Source organism: Megachile rotundata, chromosome 3 (assembly GCF_050947335.1).
Source record: "Megachile rotundata isolate GNS110a chromosome 3, iyMegRotu1, whole genome shotgun sequence".
Classification (NCBI taxonomy): Eukaryota; Metazoa; Arthropoda; class Insecta; order Hymenoptera; family Megachilidae; genus Megachile; species Megachile rotundata.
The window spans coordinates 22629149-22646854 of NC_134985.1; the positions used below are offsets into that span (position 1 = coordinate 22629149).

At 44.8% G+C, this 17706-nt stretch overlaps 2 protein-coding genes and 1 long non-coding RNA gene across 8 annotated transcripts in view; 2 read left to right on the forward strand and 1 right to left on the reverse strand.

Annotated features, from left to right (window-relative positions):
• Positions 1 to 17706, forward strand: part of Pdk1 (Phosphoinositide-dependent kinase 1) — a 322127-nt gene that overhangs the window by 213151 nt on the left and 91270 nt on the right. The gene's annotated exons all lie outside the window — the stretch shown is intronic.
• Positions 1 to 17706, reverse strand: part of LOC105664193 (uncharacterized) — a 288268-nt gene that overhangs the window by 200473 nt on the left and 70089 nt on the right. The window lies entirely within an intron of this gene.
• LOC105664192 (uncharacterized) lies at positions 6576 to 15461 on the forward strand. Of its 2 annotated transcripts, none has more exons than XR_013037741.1 (4): positions 6576 to 14595; positions 14746 to 15015; positions 15111 to 15144; positions 15223 to 15461. It is a non-coding gene; the product is annotated as an uncharacterized LOC105664192 (long non-coding RNA). The 2 variants fall into 2 exon arrangements; XR_013037740.1 differs by having other exon boundaries at positions 6578 to 12391.

Consider the following 17706-nt stretch of genomic DNA (forward strand, 5'->3'; position numbering starts at 1 on the left):
GACGCGGATACGATACGTTTCTCGTATTTCAACCCTCTTCGCGTTTCTCCTCCCTTCCACTTTGCTACTACAGGCAGTTCCGCCAGTTAGCCAGGCCTAAAATCGTCGAGGGAGAGAAGCTAGAAAACACGGTTCCTCGTCCCTTGCACGATTCGAAGAAAAAATGAAAGTCAAATTTCGGCACTCGAGATACGGATACTTTCGAACGAATTTGGTCACTGTACGAAAAATTACACCACCAGGAAGTCAAAGAAGAAGAGAATGACGGGAAACAGGGTAGTGCGGTGTAGAAAGCGAAGGGTAACGACTACGAGTGTAACTTATCTGCAACATGCAGGCGAATACACGAGCGTTTACTCGTGTAAATCGTCTGGTTTACCTTTCGCTCGATTACTCGGTCTTTCTCGACACCGACGAGTTTCGATCTGGTTCGATGGAGAACAAGAGGGGTAGGTGCAAACAGAGATACGTGACACAAGTGCTACTAGTTCGAACCCGTAATAACCTGATCGGTATATTTCCATCGTTGTTTGGGCGCCTTCGTTGGAAAATATTTTAATTTGTATGCGCGTTCTTAGATTCCAGATCGATCGCGATCGCGTGAGCGCGAGAGGAAAAATAAGTTAAAGTCGAAAATCGGTTAGCTCGAGCAGAAATACGGCGCAAACAAGAAGAAACGTTCTAGGACAAAAATCCATAGACCAATGTTACGATAGTTCTGTCATACATGTACGTGTACATAATTATTTAATAGATTAAAACGTTGCATTTTTCCTAGAAACGTATATGTGATAAATTGTACACAAGGTTTCTGTTTCCTATGAAAATGTCCTCGTCCGGTGTTTGTTGAATAATAAAATGCAAGTATCTCCGTGAAAGCGAGCAAAGTTTAAATAATGAAACGATTCGTCGTACAAACTGTCAATATTGTGTCTTTCATTATTCAAGCACGTCAAACGTTTCCGTGATCGAAGCGTACGTAAGAGTCGCCAGAGGAAATCACCATTATATTCTCGAGTCATTGGATTATGCTAATGCCCGTATGCTCGTCGTATACGATCGATTTGGACTTTTACCGCCCAGACGGTTTGTCTTCGTACGACGTTTTTCCAAAGAATCGGTTTTCGTTCGAACGAAAAGTTCGTCGAGGGTCACCTGGAAAACTTCTCTCTCTCTCTCTCTCTCTCTCTCTCTCTCTCTCTCTCTCTCTCTCTCTCTCTCTCTCTCTCTCTCTCGGGATCGTTCGTTTTTCTCGTCTATTTCTCAAAAGATTTCCAAGCAATGACGAACAATGTCACCGAATCACGGTCATGGGACGCGTCGGCCGAACAGGAAGCACTCTTTCCGTTATATCGCAAAGGTCTTCTTCTTATTCTTTCTTTCCTTTCTTTTCTCTTTTTGTTTCTACTTACCTACATCTGATCGAAAAAGATCGCAGAATCTTCGGACCGACGGAAATTCAAACAACGCATTGTCACCGCGCAGAAAGAGTGACAATGACGCGGGCATATGATTCGAGAAACCTCGAACGGAATTGGTTGTTGCGCGAGTTGCGTCAATTCAAAGCTGTTTTTGCATATTAACGCGTTCCTCGTCGCGTGAAATGTTCATACCGACAGATTTCGTCTACGATATTCGCGATACGACAGGCGACGATTTTCGTGTCCTGTCACGCCAGAGGATTGTCGCTCGTGCGCAATCGTAATCGCGATAAAAACGATTCATAGATTTTCAGACGAGATAGTCGATCGAAAACCTTGGAAGGACGATGGAGAAGCGAGTAATTACAGGACGGAAGCGCGAAACGTGTTCTTTTAATTGGCATATTGTCGTCACCTCATAAATTACTTGCAGTATTTGTCTTGATCGTAGAGAAGATCGGTAATCCATGATTCACGCGCGTACCGTGTCTAATATTAATTTTCCATGAAAATCATACGATAGGCGAAGTTATAGTGCCAGAGCAGCGAGTCAGCCAAGCACGCAAAGAGATTATTAATCGATGGTCGACAACTTCAAGGAGAATCGATCGTAATCGCTTCCTCGAGCACTCCTTTTCCCGCCAAACCGCTAAATGTTCCCCGTTTAGTCATTATTCCGCGATGTAACATCCCGCAAATTCGTACTCGAGCAAAATAAAACGACGGAGAAAGAGTTGACCGAATTTCTGTGCTCTTCGTGCTTCGAGCGTTACGCGAAGGATCTCGTTAACGCTTACGTAATCGCGTTTTCGGCTGATCGAAGATAAAAAAAAACGAAAAGATACTACTCCGCTTTGTTTATCGGCGTGTCCACGGTGAGTTGATTTACGTTCGGAAATTTGTTACCGCCGCTCCGAACGCGACCTCATAAATTGTTCCACGAATGGAAAAACAATCTGGCACAAAACGGAGTTTCCCTTTCGTCTGGCAAAGAATTCAGTTAGATGGTCTCTCGCTTCGAAGACAAGAGAGAATTGGTCAGTTCCCCGTGTTCGATAGAGATCCCCCGGGAAGACGAGGTCTCGTCCAGTTCCTCGGTAATTACGCCAGGAGACTCTCTTCTTTTTCAAGTTGGCACGCCTGCGGAATAAGTTTATCGGCTGGAAAGTCAACTCGACGCGCTACCTTCGCCTTCGTCGTTGATTAAACCTCCTGAGATTAGCTTCTTGATGGAGCTGGAATTATCTTATCCCGGGTTTTCATTATCCTCCGCGTCCGATCAGGGACCATCTGGACAACAGGGAATTTTTGCTTACGCGTTTCTCCTTTCGTCGTTCTTGCTTTTACACCTTTCGTTGCAACATTGGGCTTTTCAATTTCGCGCCAAACTGTCCCCGCTCCGATATTCTGCGTTATACGTATTCGACATTCTTGTCGATACTTCTGAAAAGAAAACTTGGAATATTTCGATCGTTGTTTAAAGAACCAGAAAAATAACCAACATAGTTGCACGCCCAAACGATCACGTAACACCGTGCAATTCGAAGAAACTTTATTGGAACGTTGTTGAAATTTCGCTTCGCGTCTCTTGGCTAGCGTCAATGTAACTAATTGTATACAACCGAAGAACTATGTATCGTGTTTCTCGTTAATCGTTAAAAACGCGATTTCAAACTGCTGGTCCAAAGTCGTTTCCACGATCGATTCATCGATCGTTCTCTCTGAACGATCGAAGGAGAAGAGGATGCATTCGGACGAAGAAAAAAGAAAATAAAAAAGAAGAAAAGAAAGAAAACGTCCGTTGAACGATCGGATGCGGGACCGATTGAACAGAACGACAACGTCGATGTATATTTCATTGCAAACGTTCTACGCTCACCGAAACGATTACATCAGCACGGAAATTATTGTTTCCGATTCGAAACTTACTACGCAGCTTCGTACGGAATCGCGTAACGGAATTCTTGCGTTCCACAAGAAATTCTCTGTTTCGTAAGAGAATTTCCGCTTCAGAGGCTGTCCTTGCCGACTATTTCGTTCCGTTCTACGCTCAATGTCAATGAGTCTATAAACGCCGGTTGCTCGAAGGACTTTCCGTTACGTATCAACGAAGGGCTCTGTTTCGAAATTTTATGTCCTACTAATTGCCTTTTCCTTTCATTTCAGACGCGTAGCTCGCGCGCAATTAGATAATCGTTGCGTAACGCGATTCACCTTACGTTCAATCGTTTTCCCTAGAAACAACGATTGCCGCTTGACTTGTCGCAATTTATGTTAAACGATAAGCGCATTAGATAACGATAAAATAATAAGTACGGATACGTAATTGCTCGGTTGTAGAAGGGATTTATGTACGTAAAATTACCTTGCCCGACTGCGATGTTTCCATTATCGATAACGTTTTGTTTATAAATCGAATTACTTGTATCCTTGTTTCTTTGCCGATACACTTTCCTCGTTGAACTTAGTTATTTTCTTACTTGATTACTTAACGCATCCTGCGACGTTAAAGAAAGCGTCCATCGTAGAGAACTTTTGGGCCTAGTTGTCCGCGATCGGCTTCATTTATTGCCGATAAAATGAGAAACGATTCCTACCTTCGTGGATATTTATTTAAGGAAGAAAAACGAGCAACGAGCGAAATTGAAAGAAGAAGGAAAATAAACAGGCGGCTAGCTTTTCGCGGGATTTTCGAGGAGCACACTGGCGTTTCACGATTCGCTTCCTGAAGATAATGTACACAAGCCGGGTCTGAAACGGGGTCAACCGTTTGCGCATAACGCCTAATGGAAACGAGTACACGGTGGTCGGCTGAATGACACGCACCACGTGTCAAGGCTCTTTCGCGTCATTTATTGCACGCCACGGTTCGCGAAGTTAATTAAACTTCACCCTAATGATACGTAATATATATAATTAACGACGCACGAACCGTGTTCCTGTACCACCGATTTATTTTGCACGCGCTACGCGACAAATTCGCTCGATCAAATAATTTAGCTAACGCGGACATCCACCTTCATTCCGCTTTTTGGTTATTTCGATAACAGCATTCGCGAAACACGCGAATACTTACGCGATACCGAAGGTGAAACGTTTTAGAAAAAAAAGCAAGGCCGCGTTTAAAACCGAATCTTGAAATACACAAATATAAGAATAAGTATCCGGAGAATTAGAGAGAATTGGGCTCTTCTCTCGAACCGAATCGTTTCGAACTAAAATTCGGTCAAATTTAATCGCGTCAAATCGATTCGACAAACGCGATTTGCTTATCGAAGCATTCGTCCGATAAGGAATATCGATAAAATTGAAATTCGTTTTCGCGCACTTTGTGGCACGCAAATAATCGAACTTGCTTGAGCCGGCGCGGCGTGGTGCGTGCATTATCTTCGGGAAGTGAGCCGTAGTGGCGTGGCTTTTCCCCAGATTTCTGAACTGGAAGGGTTAGATAACGATATCACCGATCCCTTGGCCGTTTTTCGCCGCGATTATTTCTTATTTTCATGCCGCCCTCGTTCAATATTGATCTCGTTTCCCTTCTTATCGTACCCTTCGTGGATCATCGAACCGTGTTTTCTGGCAATCGGGACGCTATCGTTCAATCTCGAAAACAGAAGGTAAAAGAACCAACTGAAAAGACCGCGACTTTTATCCATACATTCTTGAGAGGAAGAGAAAAGTACAGGAACAGTAGGAACAGGTAAGGAGCAACTTTTCTCGACGCTGTACACGGTAGATCTTGTTTCTCCTCGATCGTGGAAGAAGATAATAGCCAAAAAGGAAAGTGAAAATAGATGAAACGGACGATGCGTTTGGTCAGACACGAAACGCGAGAAATCTTATTTTCTCGTTTCCGGAGTTTTTCCACCGGAGAAATACCGATGGAAATTGCGACATCGGACGAAAAAAATGATTAATTTCCCAGTTTCGGTTTCGCACATATCGTCGCGTTCCGCGTGCGATTCGAAATTCCAAGGAATGGAGCGCGTTTTAGAGCAGCAACACGTAGACGACACTTTTTCGTTTTCGCGCGTCAAAAAAGAAGGAAAAAAACAGCAAGAGAGGACCGAGCACGATGGCGACGGACTTTCTGCCGCTTGATCAAAACTACTCGGCACGGAGTTTTCATTCATCGCTATAAATATGAATGAACAGTGGCGCGCGTGAAACAAGTCGACGACCTTTTTTCGGTTTCCCGCGTGACGTTACGTCGCTATTTATAGCCACTCCTTCCTGTACCGGCTGACGAACGCGAAAAAATCTGCACATGTATACGTCTATGTACCGTATAGATAGCGAACCTCACCAAAATATCCGACGCGAATAATTTCGAAGCCTTATTCGTTTCCTCTTATTTACACGAACGTATTCGTGCGTAACGTTCAACCATTTATTAGTTTCTATTCATCTCGAATCAACGTCAGATTTTTCTACGGAAAACGTTTCCAAACGTTCGTTCGTATAAAATTCTTCAAAACGTTCATTTTACGAGTACGTAAAAGTACTTTTGGCCTTTGTAACGATCATAGTATGCATTCTCCTAAAGGTCGGATATTAAGCGCGTAGGGAACGGTCAAGATAAAAAACAGTCGTAATCGAAATTTGCAGATATCGTTGAAGTTAAATTTCTGTAGATAATTCGGGTCGAATCGAATCGCGGATTTTAATAAACGAAATGCGTACGTAAAATCGTGTAGCGGTCGAACGTAGCGACAGAACGACGATGTTCCTTCGAAATCACCGTCAAGACGATTTCCTCGATCGTTCGCGTGTTTCCTCGTATGTAATTTGTCGTAATAAGCGTGTACACGGGAAAAACGATGCGTTCTCATCGAGGTTTTTCAGTTATTACCGCTTACCTAACGTCGCCGCGTGTTTGGCGCCGCCGCGTCGCTTTATGCCGGAAAATTCGAATTTTACATAACCGTTTAATAAGCTTAGATAATTATAGAGAAGTATGGGACAGTAGAAGGTGGTTCGAGCACGATCTCGACATCCCGTTCGATTATCAAGATTAATTAAACGAAACGGAAGATCGATCGTATAATGTATCGTGTACGCGCGTTGCATACAATGGTGTAAACAGCGCAACGATTCCGTGCGTTGCTCACCTTCCACGTGGCTTATTCGACGCAGAAAGAAAGCGTTCGGCGTCTCCTCGAAAGTACGCTCGTTCGTTCGTTGGCTGTCGAGCAAGGCAAAACAGTTACGTGACAGCGTTACGTAATTAGGATTTGCCCGTAACATTGTTGTTGATCGGCGTAAACACGCTATTGCATGCAAAACGCTGTCGCCGATTATGAACGAGCGTAAGTCGCTGAACGTATCTAGAGAACGTTTCATAATCGACTCGTTGTCTTTGTTACGCTATTTCTCGTCGGTTGTATCGGAAGATTTACGCTCGTTCGCGAAACTATTTTATATCGAAACGGTCGCATCCCAAGGGTCCCTGGTTCCCCAAGGTTTCGCGTTAAATATCTTTAAAATCGACGGCGAAACGTGTGTCGTAGATAGCAAAATGGGGACTAATAAATGGAACTGTAGGGAAGTGACCATTACGAGAGATAACGAGAGTAAAATTGGTCGAACGTTTAAAGATGCCTCCAGCGAACAGAGTTGTTTCGTATATCGATAAACAATTGGAATGTTCTCTGAACTCGGTTTCGAAGGCGTTCGAGGTATTCAGGACGAGCAATCGGCGCATATTTAATCGTTCGATCGAAGGTAAAGGGAATTCCTTTCGGCCTTCGCTATTACCACCTGGTCGCGAACGTACCTGTGTCCAGGATATCTGCAATATCACTCTCCTATAAATAGCGACTCCTATGGAATTTCTTGTGCGTCACCGCGTCTTATTTACATCGCCGCCAGTCGAATGCAATCGCCTTTCTTCCGAGAACTCTTAGCGCCATAATCAGCGCTTCGCATAAACGACGATCCGCGTCAACGCTTTATTATTAGCGGAATTACGATGGATGTTTGTTGCGCGACGTTTTTTGCTACGATTCGCGATTAACAGGAAGTTCTTTCGATTCAACTCGTTGAAGCAGCTTAACACGCTTGATTGGCATGTGATCCATACATGAACGGTTCATGCATCGTGGATTTTCATTGGGATCCGTCATACGTTTTTCACGGAAGACGATTTTAATAACCGGATTACAAAACATTTTTCTAAACGCTTCAAAGTATGACTAACGATAGGATATTAACATCGTAAAAATCCTCGGTTTCTTACACCTTTACAAATCTAATAGAAATAATTCGATATCGCGGTAATTATAGATTAAGCCTACTGGAAATAAAATGGCACCCAGCTTGAATTCTCGGCGAATCGAACGCGAGAGATTAAGCTTGAAAATTATCTCTTCCGTATTTCCGGTTTACAGATAAATTCCATTTGCTCTTGGCTGTCTCTCCCTTTTTTCGATCGACAGCAACTGACCTTACGTAATGTTGTATGTACTATGCAAGATACAGAGTGAATGTCCGTGAATGGGAGTGGTAAAGGTCGATCTTTTTGTTTGCTTGGAAAGATAAACGTTCGCATGTACGTTCGATTTACAGAATTGGGTGCATCGAAACCGTACCTGATAAAATTCAAAGATAAATTCCTGTCAAACGTGACTATTAATAAAATATATGGCGGATTCCGATCCTGTTCTTTTTCCAACGAACGCGATACGACGTAACGTTATTCTTCGTTTCCGAGCTCGTTTTTGCATAACGTCGCGTAACGCCACGTAACCTCGGTACATCGCGATACTCGTGTAGTTTTCGTAAAGCGTCACGAAAACCGGATGCGCAACCGTGAATCTTAAAGTCCATGATTCCATGCGTCCATGGGGGAACGCGGATTAAAGAACACACCGGAATAAAGCCCAATTAAACGAAAGTAGCAATCGCGTGCCATGGTGCACGACGGTGTAAAGTGTAACGATTAAAGTGGAATACTTGAAACCGAGGTTGCCTGCTTCCGTTAGCCGATCGCGTACGTGTAGGGTAAAGTATTCGCAGAGGAAGCAGAACGCGATCGTATTCACCTGTCGCGAGGTTTTCACTTGAAAATTGGTAAGGTTATCGGTCATCGACGCGAGCATGGCCTTGTCATCCTAGTTAAACGTAGAAATTCAAATGGCCGCGTTTCTGTTCCATTCAATGTTTTCTCTCTTATTCATAGAAACAGAACTCGCGAGATTCTTTTGTACCGAACAAAGAAATCTGTATTATGTATTTTAAGATACGTGCCGAGCGTACGATCGAATTTCAACGTTCATTTTCACGTGTCGCCAACCGATTATGCCGTATACCAGTTTCTCTTTTATACCTTCGTAAGAATGAAATAACGAGGAAAGAATCGAAGCGCGCAATGAAGAGTGTTGAAACGTTCGGTTTCTTTGAATTCCTAGCTGAACGCGCCTCTTTCGACACTTTGTGAAAATGAAAAGATTTCGAATTCCTTGCTTTCCAAATGTTTTCGCCACTTCGCGATGATTGGCCGATTTTCGCGCGGCGAAACGCCGTAATATAGTAAATTCCGACGAGTAACTATTACACTTTGCGATAAGGGTCTTCGTTCGATGCTCGCTAATCGAGGTTTCCCGGCACCGATTGGCGTAACTTTCGTGGTCGGTACTAAAACAGCTGGAACAGAGAAAACATCGCGTCGCATTGAACGGTGAAATTTTGGCAACCGGTTGGTTCGCGATATTCGACCAACGGCTCGGATATTCTCCCCATAAACACTATTACATTCGCGTTAATTACGCCTTTTGACCCGTTTAGCTTTCACCGTGACATAAGCGGCTATCAGCAACGGGAATTCATTGCCAACGGGCTTAAGCCGCGGGGACTGCGTTAATGCTCGCAATCGTAGCGTAACGCGTTTCACAATGTTTCGCGAGCCACTCTATTCGCGTTTATACACGCCGAAGTAATTCTCCATAGCTGACGCGTCGGGCTTACGCCGGTGCCGGACAACGTGCCGTGCAACGCCAACTGTTGTCGCGATTCCGACCGGTGCATCGCGCAACGCAACGTTCTTCCGCCGGAAGCGCGATCATCCACGAGACTTTTGAACGACTCGTTCGCGAGTACCGCTTCCATTTCCGAGAAGATTCCGAAAAGATTCCGATATTTTGTTCCTGTTCCGAAGGAACGATCGTAACGGTTATCCAACCTAACGACACAATGTTACGCCAGTGATATTACATGATCACGCCTCGAAGAAAATACTTTCGCTCGTATTTTACGTCCGTCGCCGATAGGCGTGCCGAGGACTATTCGCGTTGACGGACAGGACAGCCTGATTATCGTGTTGCCACCTCGAAAGGATCGCTGATAAAACCGACGATACACACCGTTCACTGTTGCACGATCTTTCGTAACCGTTCGATACCCACCTGGTCGACTGCTCGACTTCTCCAAATTGTTGCACTCGATCCTCCGTCGAAACGCGTAACCGTAAAGTGACGTAATTAATACTTTGTGTACTCTCCAACGTAAAGCCTCCTAGTAACCGATTAATTCGATTAATTCAAATTATTTTCTAGCAGAGCGAAAAGTGGTGAAGCACGCATTAATATAGTCGATGCAATTCCAATGTACGACAGAGATAAAAGGAAAAAGAAACTTCGAAGCGCATAGATTATATCCGAGATAAAACGTAGTTTCCGCGACACGCTTCGAACGTTAGATTAGCGAGTCTAACTTTGAACATTTGTCTACAACTGTTGACTCTACACACCGATACGTACGTTGAACGTATCTAAGAAAAACACGAGACGCGTGTAAACGATCGCTGACCCCGAGGAATTTTCTTGCAACGATCGCGACGAAAGCTCTTTCGTCCGCCAACTATGCTCTTATCAGACGTTGTCCGTTTCCTTATTTCACGCTGCGGGCTCGTGAACGAAATCCACCGATACTACGTCTGTTTTCTACCATATACTCGTCGCTGTTTAAATATCTTTTATAAATATCTTTTTCGAAATTCTCGACGAATCCTCGAAAGCATTCTAAGTAGTTTCAATGATTAAATTCTGTTGTTAATAACGGACATACATTCCGGGAAAATGTTATTATCGATGAATTCTACAGACGCATGTATCTCGTTTCGTCCGCGAACTTCAATCTGGTCGGACATTGTTTTCTCGTTTCATGCTCCGCGATCGTGAACAAGAATTGGAGCACGAATCAGCTCTCGGTTGAACTTCGAAACTCGCGCGAATCAGCACAACGACGAGACGTATCATTTGAAAAACGAATTATAACCGGTAACCAGACGAACGGATCGATGGCCGCGTGAACTTCAGACGCTACTTATCCCGTTCGTGTTTTTCTTCTTTCTCGAGCTTATTCGCCGTAATTGTTCACGTTCACGCGCGATGTCGTGTTTCGTTTTCCTCCGTTTCAATGTACGCGCGCAAATTCTTGCAGCGAAACGCAGAAAACGAGCTATCGCGAAATATCATCGACGTTCAACTGCCGTTGTTTTCCTCTTCCGTTTGCAACGCAAATTATTCGAGAAGTTTATTTCTTTAATGCCGACTAATTTAATTAATAAAGGCAATAACCTTCTTTACGATTAAACGAAATTTACAGTACCGAAAGATTACTCTGATATTTTTACCCTTTAAATAACAACTTGAAAATAGACGGTTAACACGTTGATCATAAATAGAAATATCGATCGATCGGGGTAAACATCGATTGTATAATAGGCTATCGTTGTTCGAACGTTGTCTCGTCCGCGTATCGATAAGGCTCGTAAATATTTTTGAGAAGTACTTCTTATTTTATCGATAGACAAACGATACTTTTCATGGCGGATCAGCGATCGTCTATCGTTACGCGTCGGCGATTTAAACCGTCGTTTAATTTAAAGAATGGTATATACTAGCGTTTAATAGTGGTTAAATAATCTTCGATAATTCGAAGAAAATAAAAGCGTCGACTATTCGCTGCACAAGTACGAAAGCGCGTTTTTCAGATCCGAAACTTTGGAAAGTTGATAAGAACGGTGTTGGTTTCGTTTATTAAAAGGTAGACACCGCTCGAACAACTGGCGTAATCGTCGGTGGAATGTCCGCGATTCGACCAATATTACACAATACAAGGTAACAGTACTAGCCCGCAGCGTTTCCGAACCATAAATGAGAAATTCTTGTCCACGTTTCGCATTCTCTGCAAAGTAGCGCGGCAAACATCAACGTCCCACCGTAATATTTCAACGATCGTCCCCGTTCTAACGGAACTCGGGACATTCGTGGCTCTCTTTACCGTTCGAGTCACACGCGGCCTGATCGTGTTCGCGGTTCTTCCGTAACGCTGAATCTTTTGAAACTACATAAATTCATGGTGTCGGTCAGCTGTCACTCCCATGCGGATGCCAAGAATTTTCCGTCACGTAGCGATACACGTCGTGCGGTCATATAACGCGTAGCGACGGAACGCTCGGTTATACGACACGTAGCAGTCTAATGGCCGATAGAACGCGCGGTAATCTAATAGCGACGGCTTAAAGCTCACCGTTTCGCTATTTGCGCGCTCGTTGGCAAACGGTGCTGCAAAAATCAAGACAGAAAAACCGAAGGATCTCGAACGAAAGAAAAGATAAGAATCCGCGCAACGAAGTCGCAACGACTCGGTGGACCGATTGACTGACTGACTGTCGGTGCAAATTGTCCTCGCGCCGCGTGTCGAAAGTTTACGGTGAATTATTGCGACGCAATATCTAGACGGGGGCCTGGTTCGCCGACTATCTGGCCTACTTCCATGTTTTTACTCGGCGATTCGGAGCGACGTGCACGTACATGGCCGTGTCGTCGTCGTCGTCGTCGTTGTCGTCTACTGGAGGTCGAGTTTGCTTCGTCGTTGCCAGTGGTTCGCGTACCTGCACGTAAATAGTCGGCATCCCCGGTTAGCTGGCTTAGCTAAGCACGTAGGGACGGTTACGTATCGAAATGCAGGTAAGGCCATTGCGAGTCGGCTGTTTTCTTGGCGTTGATCCCGCTAACCGCTCTCGACTCGACGATCAAAATAGCCAGGAGAAAGCCGTTTCTCTTATCTTATGCTCGTTTCTCGACCGATCGATCATCGAACGATAGAATTTACCTAAATCGAACGAAAGGGGACGATGGATGAATCAGCGAGTACCGTACAACTTGGATAGCCACGCGAAAGTAAGATCGAAGACGCACAGAACATCGATTAACGTAATAGTTGCACGGTATTTAGGGTAATAAGCCCTACCATGCTCTGCGAAATACCATAGACGAGAATCGTTGGTAAACGTTAAAAATTGTTTAACCGTATCCTTACCGACGCGCTATTATCTTTTTAATCGTACACGCGCAAGAAACGAAAACGTGCAAATGCAATTTTACCGTGGAAAAGCCTTGTTCGAGCGTGTCGTTACCGGAACAAGCAGCTGTTTGCTCGAATCACGGGGCTTCGATTTCCCTCCGATCGCGTTCCCGTGAACGCGAACAAAAATTTATGGGTTTGCCGTCGGTCGAACATTCTTACGCGGTCAGAGGATAAATTAACGACGCGTCTGCTGGCACTGCTCGACTCTCTTTGATACGCTACCACGTCGAAAGCAACGTGGCGCCAACCCGATGATCAATTCAATTTAATTAACACGAACGAATCTTGAATTTCGCCGCGACAAAAGGATGATGGCTGAATTTCGCTATTTGTCGCGGATCAATTAGTCGCGATTGCGCAGCAAGTTAGCAATATCGGTGATCGCAACGACGAGAAACGTTATCGACTCTTAATGCGCGGATGACAAAGATGCCATTGAAACGACGTAGAATTCATTAAAGGAGAATGCAAATTCAATAGCCGGTTTAATTTCTGTCCCACGCGCCAAAAATCTTGGACGACTTTCTCTTATCCAGTCGAGCGTGTACGATCACGATCGAAACGCTCGATCGTTCTAACCCTTCGGGTATTAACACCTTATAAAGCCAAATTTTACGCTCGTGAACACCGCTTACGCATCGAGAATAAATTGTCGGTATTGTTAAATTTGTAATGCCTTCGGTTGTACGAGATGGTTATTTTCGTCGCGACGGCTAACGCGTTAATATCCTACCGTAGTTCCGCGATCGCACGGTACGTTCATTCAGAAGCGTTGCCGTTCTTCTCAATTTCCAGATTCGCTGTGAAATCGTCGAGCTATTCGCTTCGCACGTGGCACGAGCGCGGAAAAGCAACGAAGTTATCGGGGAATTACGTAACGCGAAGCGCAAGTTTGCGCGAAACTGGAAAATTGTCAGGGGAATCGGGGGGAAAAGCGTTCAAGGTTCTCTTTCGTCGATCCGAGCGACATTTTAACCCACTTTCGCGTTGTTTCGTTTCCACCGACTCTCGACGTGATTTTCATGCACGCTTGTTAGAAACGGTGCATACTTCTACCTAAACGGAACAAAGAAAAATCTCGTTAAAACTCTCTCTCTCTCTCTCTCTCTCTCTGGCGATTAAACTTGCAATTACGCTACGGTATGATGTAACGCCAGATGCCATTCAAGTATGATTTTATCGAAATTATAGGTTCGATCGAGACAAAAACGCAACGATCCATCTATCGCGCGAACGAAGCGACGCGACGTTATCGGTGCACCTAGCTAAACAACTCCCTTAAAATATACGTTCCATCGATCGCGAACTAACTGCGCACTAGCGTCGCGACGTAACACTCTCGCAATCTGATTGCCCTGCTAATGGGCCGGACACTTCTTCGGGAAGCCACAGAAGGCAATTGACGCGTGTAAATAACAGGTCGCGACGCAACCATTCGACGAATTTCAACAGCGAGAAACGACAGCGTAGTTTAGCTGCTAATTACCTGTAACAACACGAGTTTCGCCTCGATTTACTCGATATTCCTCGGGGATTCGCGATAGCCAATTTCCTACGTCAACTACCTTGACTAGCCTTCGCGGAGGAATACGGAAATCGGTATACATTGGAACGAAAACAGATAGCACGAGGAAAGTTTTTCACCTTGGATACATCAAATATTCTACGTCGTATGTTGTTCGCGTTACAAGTAGGCTAATATTAAACGACATCGCTGATGATTCTGGAACTCTGTGTTCGAGCCGTCAATTAAACGACTACGGAAAGAAAATTAGGATGAAAATTGCAAAGACAGTTGGCACCGGTGAATATCGTGACGCGGCAAAACTGAAATATTACATTGAATAATTAAACGCGCGCGTCCTGAATCGTTCTAATTTGAAAGTTGCGTCACGTATAGCAATCAACGCGTTAAACAAGTTCTAATGAACGTTGCTTTTCTTTTCTTCCCAAGGTGGTCTTGACTTTTTGACTAATGCGTCGCGACGATACCATACGATATTAGCTGTTTCCGCTGACTAGAGAGGGTTTACTAATCTACCTATCCTCTTGATCGCTCGTGTTTCAACGAGGATTAGCTTCAGGAACCAAGTTCATTAACCTGTGCAGCATTTCATTCTACCGGAGATCATCAATCTTCTGAAATGGCTTCTTTTCTTTGCTTTCTTCGTACCAAATTATCTGTACTCTTCTTATACACGCGTATAAGAAGAAAGAAAGAAAGGTAGGGTCAAACTTGTGAAGCCGCTTAATTAATCATAAGGGGCTGGTAACTTTATTTCACCTTAAATTGAACACTGTTCTTTTCCTTTTTTCCAGAAACAAATTAACGAGAGAACGATTCCGAATACCGGTAAGGCGACGTTAATTATCGTAGAATCGTGTTAAGAAATTAGCAACTCGATTCTACTATTATTTCATTCTGTCACAGATACAAATATTTGATTTTGAGTTTCCACTTGGCGTCGTTAATGCAACGTTAAATTAACGCGTTGATTGCCACGGGAGTTTCCGGCGACCAGTACCATGAATTTAATATCAACGGGCAAACGGACGAAAAGAAGTGTTTGCTAGTATTAGTGTTATATTAATTACATTCAAGGCTGCGAGTGGAAAGTTTAAATCGAAAACGGAATAATTGCGATTATAACGTATCGTGGCACACGCTAATAGTCGTTTTACCTAATAGCCATCGCACCGAAGTGCCGATCAAGAGTTTCGCTCTTACACCTGATATAGATTCATACGATTAAAAAGTAAGTAGTCTACGAGGACATTATATGTATAAGAAAAAATATGTAGGTAGATTTTAGATTTTAATTGGTAGATTCATCGTTGCACCTGCAACGAAAATTGAAGCCGTCAAAAGACCGTAGTACGCGTACCACGAACGACGCACGCTATTATACATTTGAACTGCTTTCGAAAATTGAAGCGACTAACGTTTTGAAGCCACCGATAGAATGTCGGACAGCAAAGATACCCGGTTTATGTAATGCCATAGATACATATACATACTTAGGTAGGTATAGGAGTGCGACGGTGTACTCGTACGTGCACACTCGCACCGACACGCTTCGTTCGGTGTCCGTTGGACTATACGCGCGCTCGTGTACTCGCACACGGACGAGAGCTAGCGTCGCGGTCTCGCGAGAACTGCGCCGCGCCGCGACCTACTTGTCTAGGCCACTGTGTCTACGTTTCTATATACGCGGCTTATGTTTTGCGTGAAATTCGCGTCCGTTGCGAGCGATGCGGAATTGCTCGCTCGCCTGGACTCGCGCACTTTCCTGCCAGATTCCAAGGAATCATCGATCTTCGACGAGACGGATATGTACGTCTCGCGAGCCAGCTCGACCCGTCTGTCCGACTCGCTTCGTGATCGGTAGATCGTGAGCGATCTTTTCCAGTCGACAATTGCTCGCTACAACTTTCTCGTTTCAAGTCGAGCAATTTATTAACGTTTCTTTATTTCCGAAACGATTGAAGCATCTCTTCAATTTCATCGTACGAAGGGTGATTGTCCAACAACGATCGAAATCGTCGTCGGAAAGCTCGCTTCATCGAAACCTTGGTCGTTCGTTAAATCTACCGGAAATCCCAACGATCGTGTCCTCTGATCGTCGACCGAATGGCTGTACGTTCTTCGAAACGTCCTTCTGGCCCGTGTATATTCTTACATCAAGAAATTAATTCGGCCAAACTTTTTATCGAAGCTATCGAGAACCCGGTGGGATCTGGAAATTGACGGTCGAACGAAAATATGTACGAGGAAAAGTGGTCGCGTTAGGAGAGCTGCGTCTAGACGAAAGACGACCTAGACGAACAATCGGCGTCGCGAGAAGATCTTGACCTGACGGACATCGTCCTGACAGTCCGTTTGCTGTTTTCAAACGAAATCTCTCTAAATGTCTCTAAAATTCATGGAAACAAGGTCAATGTAACTGAGCGAATTCCTGTAAGGTCGCGAGCATTCCTAGACCGGAAGACGAGCACGTTCCGATCGCGTGGTGTTCCTTTATTCGTGTCCCGTGGACGAGGCGACTCCGTGGCCATCGAGCTCGGTCTAAACAACAATTAACTACAGTTACGAGCGCGCCGGATTCCAAGGAATCTGGAACGCGACTGTAAAAAGTAAAGTAAGCGGTGTTTCTCTCTCCTCTCTCGGCCAGTCTCCTTTCCCCGATCCTCCTCCCTTTCTCCTGCTCTCCCTGTTCCTACCACGACCACCTTCTAACCGCCACGATTCGTGTCGACGATGCATCGGAGAAGGAGGCATCTTTTTTTCAACGAGAGGAAGAATCTCTCAGAATTTGAGTAAACGCGTGCACGATATATAGGTCTAGGTTAAATCAGGTTAGGTTGCAGTTGATCTAACTCGAACCGTTGATCGGAAAAAAATGGTCGGTGAAACAAAATCGAGTTCAAAGAGAAATTTTTAAATACGATACGACGTACCGTTGCCGCGATCTCCGACTATTAATAATTGAATGTCGTGTAAGAAAAATAAGCGTCTCTCTAAATTGCCAAAACGTTGAAACAGACAGCAAGGGAGAGAGAGAGACCCTCGTGTTCCGGTGTCTCTCGGCAGTGGGTCGAGTGCAGCATACAGTCGAGCATTGGTCGCGACCCGATCCCCGATGCCTCGATCCGCGAGGCCGCGCTTAGGGACAGTGGGTCAAGTAGGTCGGTCCCGCACTGCTCAGACAGCCGACAGGCGCGCGCTCTGAGGTTACGTAACCCCTCGGAGGGAGAAAGTCTCCCCTCCTGGCCCCGTCCCGTTCCGTCCCGTCCCGTTCCGACCCGGTATAGCGGCGTCCTTCCAACGTATCCCCGGTTCAACCGTTTGCCACCTCCACGACCACGATCTGCGACTCGACTTGCCACGATCTGTGTTTACAAACAAATCCTCCCA